Raw genomic sequence first — 13,354 nt, 5'->3', positions numbered from 1 at the left:
CCAAGCAGTGTTGAAATATTTAAGGCTATAGGGTAAACCCCTTCACACAGAGAGCTAAAGAGCCAGGACCAAGGTCAGGAGATTTACAGTTCTCTTACTCTGCTTCTCTCCATTTCTATCCATCTCTCTCTCTCTCTCTCTCTCTCTCTCTCTCTCTCCATCTCTTTGCCTTGCACAGCTGCAAGGTGAGCACATGACAAATAAAAGCATTCATTCGGTCTCTCGCAGTGTGAGCGTACTCCAGGGCGAGGTGTGAGGATCGGGTGCACCGAGCACTGCCAGGTCAAACGCCTCTGATTGAGGTTGATGAAAAGGTCAAATCTATTTTTCCCCCCCCGTCATCTTTTCTGTTTCTCAAAGGTAGTCTTACCCGTTGTATTCTAATGCGTACATTTGTTCGATGTTATCCATTACAAGCATCAGAGCATACGAATTAAAGATTAAAATTGTGGCTGTGCTCAGTGACACTGTAGCAAATTCACTGAGCTTAGCTTGACCTCCAATTTTGGTAATTAAATGGCAATCAGCAAAATGAAAAAAAGGTTATAAAAGTTTACATTTTCAGAAAAGTCATTAATGCTTCGAGTCCATCAGTTTGACACTGCTTAGGATGGTGTGAATTGTAGATATACAAACCAATTGCCAGGATAAATGTTGGCTAAACACAGGTAAGTTACATTTATTTCATATATAGCGGTATGCGGTATGTTGAAACTTTACATATCCTCATGTTTCAAATTTCAGTTTTATGTTTCGATAATACTGTGGTTGATGTGTCTTTGGGTTAAGGCACTAAAATTGCTTAGGTGGGGTTAAGACAGAATCATGTTTTGGCCTGAAATACCTTGTTTGGTCAATATAAACACGACTAATGTCCCAAACGATAATGTAGTAATGCTGTATACACAGCTAGAAATTTCCCCAACTCTCACTAAATTATCTGCATTTGATGCTTTTCATACGGCTGGACATGTAGAGAATTCTCATCAGAAAAATACCCACTTTTGTGCTGTATACAAAGCATTTGTGACTACAAACACAGTTGGACATGTTTTTAATTGTCATTGAAAAATACCCCTTTTGTCACTACAAAAACAGCTGGAAATGGTGTGAGTTCTCATTTAAAAAATACCTTATGTTGCTGCAAACATTACTGGACATGTCCCAAACCCTCGTTAAAAGAATATCTGCCTTTATCGCTACTAACACCTCTGGACATTTTTTAAATTCTCATTTAAAACACCTGCTTTTGTTGCTGCAAACATGACTGGACTGTAGAAAAGTCCCAAACTCCTGTCAAAAATACAAAAATAGCTAGCAATGTCCCAAACCCTCATTAAAAAAATGCCCACTTTTGTCATTGCAAACACAGCTGGAAATATCCCTAACTCTGTTAAAATGCACGCTTTTGTTGCCACAAACACAATTGGACATGTTAATTCTTATTAAAAAATATCCACATTTGTTGCTGCAAACATGACTGGACATGTCCTGAAGTCTTTCTAAAAAATACCCAATTTTGTTGCTGCAAACACAGATGGAAATGTCCCAAACTCTCATTAAAAATATATATTCTTTGTTGCAGCAAACACGGCCTGAAATGCTTTAACTCTCGTTAAAAAATACACAATTTTGTGGCTGCAAATACAGTTGAGCACAAACCGACCTTCTATAATACAGGCTTTCAAACGGCGGCGTGCTGCTGTGAACTGCTTGGCAGCCTTCTCGTCTGTGGTTTTCACGCAGTCCCTCTGCCTCCTGATGAGAAACTTGGCTCACATACATGTAATTTGAACTGCGTCATATGTATAAGATGTAGCATATCTGTGGTTTGCAGACACTTACAGAGCCAACCTTTTATTTTGGTGACTGGGCTGAGATGTTTATAACTAAGATTAATGGATTAAAGGTGGCAACATTTAAAAGGCGTTGTTGCTTGGTCATTGCATCATGTTGGATGTGTGGTTTATATACAAACCAAAACAAATTGGTTTTGCTCGAACTGCCTTAATGTTTGTTTGTGTTTTCAACTAGTTAATGCAGTAAAGCTCTTATAGGATTCATCAACTCACTGGGTCTCTCAGAGTGTGTGTGTGTGTGTGTGTCTGTGTGTGTGTGTTTGTTTGCTGTTATTCCACACAGAAGTAGTGTTAGCATTTGATTAGTATCAGTGTGGTGTTTATTTGTGTGGTTGGCCATTGCTCTTGTGTGATATGAGGGTGATATCAGCGTAAGACACACAGGTTATTTCCAATCTCGCAAGCAGTGAGATACATACCTCCACATCAGCAGGTGTGCCTTATTGGATGAGGTTAAAATATGATCCTGGAGGTGTGGCTTCCAGATTGGCTGCTCTCGTGATTGATGGGCCTGCATGTTATCCCCAGTGGGGCTCAATAAATATGAGGCAGATATGAGGAGGAAGATACACTAGATTTCATTTTATCACCATTACCATCACAGTGGAGTACACTGAGTGCTCCGTGTGTGCATGCTTCCCTGTAAAGCACCTAAATTAGAAATTCCTGAGGACATGCATGAGCAACATAATGCTATATTCAGTGTGAGAGGCCACCAGCAGCAGGTCCATTAGGTTCTTAACTAGTTTTGGGTCCTGCACCACAGTTTAAAAGGGTCAATTTCCCCAATTCACAGAAAAAAAAACACATCTTCCTCCCTATCCTTTAGGCTGTTGTTTGGTTTTATTTGGCCACTTTTAAAAAAAAAAAACATTGTCTTTATTGTTTTTATAACATAACAGTCCAAGGGTGAATCAACAATGTACAAATATGTGGTCACGTCAAATGCCTGATCGGCCCTCACTTCCCTCATACCCTTTCACTCATGTTGCTTAACCCTCACATATCCCTCTAGCCCTCCCCTTCGGATACAAGCCTTAAATTCTGTAACACTAAAATAACATAAAAAACATAAAATAAAATAAAATAAAATAAAATAAAATAAAATAAAATAAAATAGGGGAGGAAGTAAAAAGAGTAAAGTGTCAAAAATATCAAATAATAATAAAAATACATTAATAAAAATAAAATAAGTACATTTTAATAACATTTCCAAGTAAATAATGCAATTTAGGTGAAAGAGCAGGACTAAGAAAGCCGCAACCATAAAATAAACTTGACTTACATATGATTAACAGATAGAATAAGTACTTCTGTGGGTAACAATAGAGTACTAAGTTGTGGCCTCTGTCTCCAAAAACCTTAAGTAACCATCTGACATCTTCATGAACTCCCCAGGTTTGTCTCAGGTTATACATTATTTTTTGGTTTGGTATGCTTTCACTAATTCATTACTCCATCTCTTAGATTTAGGTGGTTGTTCATCTTTCCATTGCATGGCTTTACATTTGTTGGCTGTAATAAGGCCAGTCCTAATAAATTTGAGTTTGTTTTTATCGACTTTTATATTAGATGTGTTGGCTCAAAGAATTGCTCTGGGTTCGGTGGGAATCATTGTACCTGTGATGCCACTAAGCACTGCGAGTATAGAGGTCGAGTACGAATTCAGAAGTGGGCAGGCTCAGAACATGTGCATCAGTGTCCTGAGATTTACGCTGCTGAGACATGTGACATATTCACGCTGTTGCTGTGAAAAGATGTTTAATGTATTTAATGTGGTCAGTTGTGTGCTATACAGTTTGTATGTCTGGCAAATGAATCCTATGTTGGCTATATGCTGTATGTACTTTGGCTTTACCCTTGCGTGTTTTTTATCCTGTCAGCATGACCTCAATGTTCCATAATGACTGTGGCCATAAAGACTTTATTGGGTTATAAATACACACAGTTCACATTAATGATACAGGGAGGAGGAAGGAGGGTCGAAAGAGGGAGAGAAAGATGCATAGAGCAACATAAAGTAAAACTGGTAAAGTGGGAAACATTTTCTTTCCATACAAAACCCTACATGTTGCCTGGATGCAATGTGAGTTATGAACCTGGCTGAACAATAGAAGCTGGAACAATAGCAACAGCGAGCTTTAGAGTTAATCAACCCTTTAACCAAGAGTGAGTCAGGGACGGCAAAAAAATAAAGAAATGTAATTTTAATCTTGAGTTCTATTTTCCATTGTTCTGTGTTCTTATTAAACCAACCATAGTTTCTTGTATGGCTACTCTCAAAGCCTGTATGCACACATATGCAGTATGTACTTTCACATCCATATAGAGCCGCATAGAAACACCTACAAGCTATCTGAGATACCTCGATGCATGTTTCCCATAATGACACGTCAATAAGGCATCAAACTAGAGGTAAAGTAATTTTATTCGACACCCAGGTTGCAATGTTCTACTTTTTCAGTGCAGCAGGTTGATGTCGAGATCCCACAATTGTTTCGCTTTCTTGCAGTACATGAAATGATTTACATGGAGCACGTTTCCAAAATGAAGCCAATGCTGCGTGACTGAACAAGGGTCTCATATTTATTAGAAAACATGCTACCAGCATAAAACCCGCAATTGCTGTGTAGAGAAAATTGTTTTTTTCTTTTTTATTCATGCCAAATAAAAACAGTGGTGACTTTACAGGTACAAAAAATATATATACATGAAAAGACAAAGAAAAAAGTTGGCCCACAGAACATGACATGGCATATAGTAGAAATGCACCAATTGATCGGATGGAGACTGGAAATTTGGAGTGGCTTTAATCCTTTGAAACCTGAGTAAATTAGCTTGGTTTCTCTCAAAAGCATGGGAAGAAGTCAATAAGCAATTTAGTGAGAAATGGCCCCCAAAACATTTTTTTTTTTGATAATATCTAATAGTTCTCCCCAGCAAATTTTCAGGTCATTTTCTTGTCACCTTTAACTGGTTTGTTTTTTGCAAAAAATAGAGACATTCCTTGTCTTGTTGCTCATTGCCTGTTCTCCAATGTTTCCAAAATAAATTAATCAAATTTTCACAGGTTTCAGAGAGTTAAAATGCAAGTGAAAGGGGTCTGGATGCAGCATAAGAAAACCGATGTCGATCCAGGTGTTAAAAAGTGAAAGGAAAGTTAAAAAAAACCTATATGATGTCTAGTTCCTCAAAAAGAAACATCATACGAATTGGCAAATACTCTGAGTGTGGTCAGACTTTTAAAAAATGAAAAATCAAATTCAGTAAAAAAAAATTGCAATTGGCGCATTTCTAGTATAGTATATAAAACACAGCAAACCAAACATAACATAATGTGTAAACATAAAATAATAGACATAACAATAGTAGCATTTTGCAGTTACTGTTGCTTATATTGTTTGATTGCTAAGTGTAGCTACAGTCTGTTAAATATGGAAGAAAGACTGGGGGGAAAAAATATTACATATATTGAAAAATAAGTAATAAGTCGGTGATAATAAGGAAGCAATAAAAAATAAATAGGAAAAAGAAATGCAATAGTTATTTTACAGCATCACAATAGGTGCCTGTCATCATCCTATGTCATCAATATGCTGCTTCTGCTTCGCTCTACATTATTAAAGCATTTTGCCACATTACCATAGCAGCAGGGTACCTCCTCTTTAAAGCTGTAGTATCCTGGTAGAATTAGATTAGCTCACTGCGGCCATAGCCTCATTTCCTTTAATAAAACCTACACCATCATCCCCTCAAGTGGGCGTGAGATTATCCACATTTTATCACATCCTGTAAAAAACCCGACATCTCCTGGACGGGAAGCATAAAAGGCCAAACTATGCCTGAGCTGCGAGCGCTAATGTTGTAGTTTATTTGATAGTCCAAGAGGATGAAGGAGGTCATTAAGTTTAACTGATCTTAAATATAACGCAATAGACACCAGCCTTTGCTTTGACCCGCCTTGCTGCAGAGAGTGTGTGTGTGTGTATGTGTGTGTGTGTGTGTGTGTGTGTGTGTGTGTGTGTGTGTGTGTGTGTGTGTGTGTGTGTGTGTGTGTGTGTGTGTGTGTGTGTGGATACTGTTCTGACCCTGCTGCACACTGTAACGGCCTCCATTAGGAGCAGAAGAAGAGCGGCCGTCTGAACTGAAGGTCAGACTTGTAATAGAGGTTAACTATGGGCATAAACATAGACTCACCCAGACCAGGCTGATCCAAGAGACCCTTAATCAAGCCCCGACGCTCCCCAGGTTAATAGAAATGTAAAAGAAACAGCGACCCCTTGCCTCGTTCCGTGTTCCCTCCACTTTATGTCACAGTGCATTTAAATGTTCCTATCTCATTCTGAGCATGAGGACACACAGCACAGGTAAAGCCTGTGCAGCGTCGTGGTGTGTATTGAGAATAGAAAACGCCGTTATCAACAGATGGAAAGATTTTGTTTTTCTCTTCACCTCAACCTCCCATCTGTAAAGAGAGTGCATTTTTGTGTACTCTTATAATTGATTCATAGCTGCAGCAGGTTTGCTGTTTCGCGGTTCCTCTGAGGAATACCGAGCGTGGTCAGATTAGTCTACTCTTGTGTTTACCCCTTTCTATTATCAAAGACACAAGGAGCAACGCCTCAGCCAGATATGATTAATTGATACATGCATGTACAGTATGGGCCGCTCCATGTATGCCCGCTTGTGTGTTTGTCTTTTTAAGGAATGCATACCCATGAGCGTCTGCTGCAATGTGTCTGTTTTTTTAATAGTACATCTGAATCATTTCTATTCAATTTTTATGGTTCTCCTAGGCCTCATTCCAGCGCTGCGATGGTAATGCTACAATAGTATAACACCAGATAAAAGCCCTGTTCAGCTGATGTATGCAGCTCCCTCTGCGTTCTGTTGGAAGCAAAATATTATACAGAGCGAGAGCAAAAGGATAAAGAGAACAAGGGAGTGAAAGTGACTGATAACGGTGAAGGAGAGAGAGGAGAAGAGATAGAAAGAATGAAAAAAGATAGAGGGGTTGCTGCTCCTGTATCTTATCTGTATTCCTTGCCAGTGTTTCCCAGCAGAAACAGTGTGTCCAGGACTATAAACAGACTATTATCCCAGTGTTTATCACAGTGCACATTACCGTTTGCCTCTGTCGGACTTACTGTAATGGAGTCGTTTGGTTTGATGGATGCCTCGGGCGTGGGTTTCTATCTATTGCTCCCATTATACCTCTGTCTGCATCCCCTCGCTGTAGAAATGTCTGTCTGCACATTCAGCATAGCCTGCAAGCATGGTGATTGAGGTTATGACCAATGTAAATGTACCATTTGGCACAGTGAATTGTAGGAGCAGGGGGCAAGAGGAAATTGAGGGGAGGAGAGGAATCATCTACCTTACATCGCGTCTCATAGTGTATTTACGGTTAGAGGGGAGATGCTTGGGAAACACACTTTATGTACTGTGCATAAATATATATGTGTGACTGTTGTGGGTGTTTTGCTTGTTTGCATGTGGTGTCCATTGTTTCCCACAGAATTAGAGTCCATGTGCGGCATTTACGGGAGATTTTAATGCCTTTGCTCCGGCAATAGCCAGGGCTGGAGACATTATGTTATTCATTTATCTGTACATACATAAGAATGAGAACACAATATCTCAAGAACGCGATGAGGGAATTTCTTCCAATTTAGCACAAACATTTTCTTGGACTCAACAATAAGCAGATTAGAATTTGGTTAGAATTTGGTGGTCAAAAGGTCAAGGTCACGGTCACCTTGTCTGTGTCATTCTTGTGAAAGCAATATCTCAAGAACAACTTGAGAGAATTTCCTCAAATTTGACTTTTACTTGGACTCAAGGATGAACTCAATACATTTTGGTGGTTAGAGGTCAAGGTCACGGTGAACTTGCATTTGTCTCATTCTTATGAAAGAGATATTTCAAGAATACTTAAAGGGATATTTTTCAGATTTGACATAAACATTCACTTGGACTCATCAATGAGCTGATAAGAATTTGGTGGTCAGAGATCAAAGTCACTGTGACCTTGCATCCATTCTATTGTTGCGATCACACTATCTGAAGATGGGCTTGAGGGATTTTCCTCAAATTTCGCACTCACATTGACGTGGACTCAAGAATGAACTGATTAAAATCTGGTGGTTAAAAGTCAAGGTTAAGGTGACCTCATAAAACATGTGTTTGGCCACAACTCAAGAATTCATACACTCAGATTTCACACAAATGTCAAATGGGACATAATGATAAAGTTCTGACATTTTATATCCAAGAGGTCAGAGGTCACCTGTGACATCATAATGTTTTGCAAATACACTTTTCTGGCCCTTACTCAAGGTCATAACTCAGGAACAGAAGGGGGAAGACATTTGGTCAGATACTGAATTGGTGTTTCTAATCTTTGGTACCTTGAAACTGTGCTGAGCTCTAGATCTTTTGTAAGCATCCATGTTTCACAGACATGGATTTAAACTGTTACTGCAACTTGACTGGTGTGCAGAAGCATATAACCACGTGGCGATAATTCTAGTTTATAATCTTGTGTTTGTGTCCCATTTCTATCATTCTGTGTCCCCATTCCAAATTCAGACTTATTTGTGTGTCTGTGAACACAGCACAGGACAAACTCCATGAGTACTTTTCCTCAGCAGCAGTTTGTGACTCGTGGGGTGGATAATTGATCTGTCGATCTGGTCAGCGCTGATCAAATCAATCAATGAGAGGAGCTGCTGCTGCAGAGTGAAAGCAAACTTTTGGACCCAGCAGAATAAACGGTTGAATTTCACTTTCACTGTGCCTGCTGTTGTGCTGCTCAGTCTCTGCCCATTGTAAGCTTTGCACTGCAACACTGTGGTGCTATAAATAGCAGAAGAGCATTTACAGTACATTCCAGTAGCTCCTTGTGAACTTTCCAGCTCCAAAACTCGAATATCTATTCTTGGCGACAGATGTTTTGATTGTGGCATCCTGCAATATGGATGTGTGGTAAACCCAGGTATCCGTGCTCGCTGTATCTCAGTGCACTACGGTTTGATTTCACATCTTCAGCAGGCGCTGTTACATTTAAGATTCATCCATCAGCATTCACAGTAACCTGATTGCCCTTGCCTCTCTGGGCTTGATCTCACATTGGAGTTACCACAACATGCATACTGCGTGTGTGTGCGTCTTAGAGAGAGAGTATGTGTGTGTGTGTGTGTGTGTGTGTGTGTGTGTGTGTATATGAGGAGGAGCTGAGGTGTGGGGAGGTGATCCAGGACGCTGTCTCATTGCAGTAAAAGGTTCCTTACAGTTCTTCTGCTATAGGGTCACCTTCAGAAGCATGAGCACTTCCACAACCTTATAAAATGTTACAGCCTGTGTGCACACATGTGAGCAGGACTTGGTGCATGTGATTTATTTATTTATTTATTTATTATGGCGATAGCTTGTCTTTTACCCAGCCAGCTGCGTAATCTCGCCACAGCGGATGTTTCAGCAGGAAAAGGACAGAGGCAGAAGCAGTCAGCAGAGACACAAGGAGCTGTGGCCTCCACACCTTCCTCCTTCTGTTCTCCTTCCCCATCTATCAGGCTGGAGGTAGATAGATGGATGGAGAGGCCAGCGATTAGTGCTGATATTATCCTAGAGAGTTGGGAGAAGAGGAAGAAGTGGGGTGAGATAAGAGGTGCTGGGTGACAAAATGAGATGGGTTTGCTCTCGACTGAAACCCTTCTCCATCTCACAGTCTATATGCTGGAGTCTTGCGTGAATACATCGCGGTCACGCTAAACACTCAGCCCTCAGCTACATGTCCTTGGGGGGAAGATGATAAAATCACACCTGAGATAAGTGTTACTCCAGCAGTTGACTTTTCCTGACTCCACCTGCACACATGTATGCAGCTGTGTACACACACATGTACATCAGTCACACCCATTAGGAGCTGGTGCACACACTGTAAGAGCACTTTGTGTGTGTGATAAGTGCAGAATGACCTGTTGTCTGTCATGGGGATTTTGTGTACTGTCTATATCTGTGTGTGGCCATGTGTACATCTATTTGTTACAACCATAAGCTGCAAAAATGATGGACAAAGCTACTGCAATGTCAACCACTGGTTTGTGGACTGCTGCTTTTAAGCCTTGAGTTTAGCACCATCTTGCTTTTTTGGAACCAGAACTGATCATAATACAATTTTAACAGGTTGGTTTTATTAAAATTCAATCCCCTTACAGTTGTAATGAACATGAAATTAGGTATAAAGATCAAAACTGTTGTATCAGCCATTATTTTTGCCATAATGGGCATTTTAACATAGACGTCTTTCAGGATTGACTCAAGCCTCAGGTGGACATTCAAGGAACTGCTTTTTTTTAGCAGTTTGTTAATGGCTTCATTTTTCAGTGCTAGCAGTTGTCCCATGGTTATGATGATATTTTAGGGCCATTATAGGTAAAATAATAATAATGATAATGATATATTTTTTTAAAAAAAAATTTAAAAAGCAGTCGGGAGAAGGAGATAATATTCTGAGAATAAAACTTTGAATTGAACTGAATTTTTTTAATATAATTTTTGAGAATATATTAAACCAAAACTTGGATATTGTCTGAAAGTAGTGTAGTAAATTAACCCAAATCACTTGCAGATTTATGAGGAAAAAAACCCTCAAATATTGCCTAAGATTATGAAGTCATAAATTTGCAATAATAAAAAAAGGGCTTTCACGCAGGAGACCAGGGTTTGTGTCCCATATGAGGCAATGTTGGCTTATTATTGTTAGACTTAGTTTACTTATTATTTTTGGTTTTTAGAAAGTACATAGATGCTGAATACATACGGACTACATTAACTTTTTGCAGAATAGGCCTATTTATCAACAGTGTTAACCAGACATTAGCAAAACTTTGATTTTGGAACTTTATTTTGAATCAAATCTGGATGTTCAAAGAATGGTTATTGAAGGTCTTAGTGATTTTTGAGATTCCTCATTCACTGGTGGCGTGGTGTGATAAGGTTAATTCAAGCTTGTGAAGTAAAGAGATGTGGTTCCTTGTGAAAAAAAAAAATAATTAAAGGAAAAACACATTTTGTTAGGGATTCTTTCCTGCGTAACTTTGATTTCGAAGAATATTCATCTTTTCTTGTAAATTTATGGCTTTAAAATCATTGAGAATATATAGGTTTTGTTCTCAGAATATTGCCCCCTCCCTCTACTCCCTCTACTTCTCTTTTTTCAAATCTTCCAATGGCTCTAATATGCCATTATAGGACATAACTTTTTGTATATCTGTATGGTTCTACTGGCATTGTAAATCATTACAACAGAAAGTCTGGTATGAAGATTAAATATGGGACGTGCCACACTCTTTTAATGCCCGCACTGAGCAGCTAAGTAACTCATGAAATGATAGTATTACCAGTGTAGGGTGGAGCAGAATGGCTCATTAGTTTAAGGTCAACTATCACTCTCATCACTTACTAATCTCCCTCTCCCTCTCTCTGTCTTCCTCACCCTTAACCTCTCCACCCCCCTCCCCCCTTCTCTCAAGTGTTCTCCAACTCACTTCATCACTATTCACCAGCTGTCCTAGTTTCTAAGCAGGCCAGGGTTCACATTGTTTTAATTCAATTAAAATTGACATCAATCTGCGTGTGACGAATGAAATTTACATCCCCCACAATTAATCTTGCCTGACCTACCCTACTCCACCCACGCACACACCCCCTCAGTCTTTGGTTGTTATCATTATCTCAGCGTATAGGGCCGGTACCAGAGCAAGAGAGCCGAAATTAAAAATATCATGCTGTGTTTTGAAGCCCTTTGAAGTGTAGGTCAATAATTAAGCAGTGTTTTTCAGCAGTTGGCGTTATACATCTGGAAAAAAACACACTTTAAAGCTTTTGTTTTAGAACCCAGAGTGAGATATTCAGCAGCGAAATAGGTACTTGACGTTACTTATTGGAGCTATGTGGATGATAAACAACTCTATATTTCACTATCTCCAATAACATTAGCAGTTTAAACTGCCAAGGCTGTTGGGACGACATCAGTCTCTGTCACAAAACACCCTGCAGTTAAACAGAAAAAAATATAGCTCTAGTTTTGGATGCAAAGCCTTAGAGGCTGCAATCTGTCCCTTCTTACCACTGATCAAATCAAAAGATTTAAATGTATTGTTGATCCTGTCAGCCTATCATTAAATTTCCCTTTTTTTGTTTCATACTTTAGAAATAAATTTTGTTTCCATCCCAGTCAGATTAATGCTATATTCCTTTGACTGGTCTTTCTGTACCTTTTTTTTTTTTTTTGCATTTTTTCCCTATTAGACAGGACAGATCAATAGGGAGAGAGGGAGGGGATGACATGCAGCAAAGGGCTGTGAGCTGGAACCTGCAGCCGCTGCGGCAAGGACACTGCCCTCATTCATGGGGTGCCGTTTTATCCACTCAGCCACCGGACACCCCATTTATCAGCATCTTTACTAAGACTGAAACATGCAGTCATATCAGGGCCTTTGTCCATATAGTGTTTTTATGTCGGCGCCTAAAAACAGCGAAAACAGCACCGCGCCCCAAATTGTTTTTTTTGGTGCGCTCGTGTTTTTTTGTGCAGACGCTCTGAGCGCTTCTTGTTGAAAATCTCCCAACTTTTCAAAAAGGCACTGGTGTCATCACTGGCACTTCTTTAGCTACTGTGTATCCTGATTTCTATGATTTGTCAGTCAGAGACTACAGAAAAAGCTCATTTGTGGAAGCAGATCGGCTGGCAAACACTGAATGTTGCTGGTGAGTCTTCTCCTTTTATCACTGTACGCATTGTTATGTTAGCTGTGTCAGCTGTTAGCCACCTAGCCGGCATTAATGTCAAGATATTGTTTTCTTAGTAACAAAACCAACACATAGTGCATGATTAAGATAAGTGCTCAGTGGGATATTCAAGTGAAGCGCTAGGATGAAACACCACCCAGTGCCCTGATGCCACTTGCCACAGGTGAATACTATAAAAAACAACACATTTCATATAAAATAAGACATGACATATTATAATAATGATATAAATATACAAAAATACTCAAAATTACAATATAACCAACATAAGTACAACATATGACCAATGCTAGGTATACTTATGAAAATAAAATAAGTGTGCAAACATTTTCAGCAACAGAGAACAGTGAAGTTTGACATCTCGAATGGCGACCAGTTTACAAAAGAATTGACGTTGAGGTTCTGCTCCTGGTTCATAAAGCTCTTTAAGGGAATCGTTGACCATTTTAGGAGATACACTTTTTGTTTCCTGGTCAATATGTAAAGACTAAGAAATGACCCCACTGAGAAATGACCCCTCATAAAGCCACAAATCTTCTCATCTAAATATCAGCAAGAAAGTGAATACAGTCATTGCTTAAAAACATTGCTCTAGTCCTTTAATGGTGCCTGATTAAACACAATATCTGACAAAAATGTATTTTACCAACACGACAGAGTTTACAGCTCACTGGAGTGGC

The 13,354-nt window shown here is 39.4% G+C and overlaps 1 protein-coding gene across 5 annotated transcripts in view; it reads left to right on the top strand.

Annotated features, from left to right (window-relative positions):
• Positions 1 to 13,354, top strand: part of il1rapl1a (interleukin 1 receptor accessory protein-like 1a) — a 255,917-nt gene that overhangs the window by 125,849 nt on the left and 116,714 nt on the right. The gene's annotated exons all lie outside the window — the stretch shown is intronic.

Source organism: Plectropomus leopardus, chromosome 10, assembly GCF_026936395.1.
Source record: "Plectropomus leopardus strain MGB_pleo_1.0 chromosome 10, ASM2693639v1, whole genome shotgun sequence".
Taxonomy (NCBI): Eukaryota; Metazoa; Chordata; class Actinopteri; order Perciformes; family Serranidae; genus Plectropomus; species Plectropomus leopardus.
This window is presented reverse-complemented; position numbering and strand designations above follow the sequence as displayed.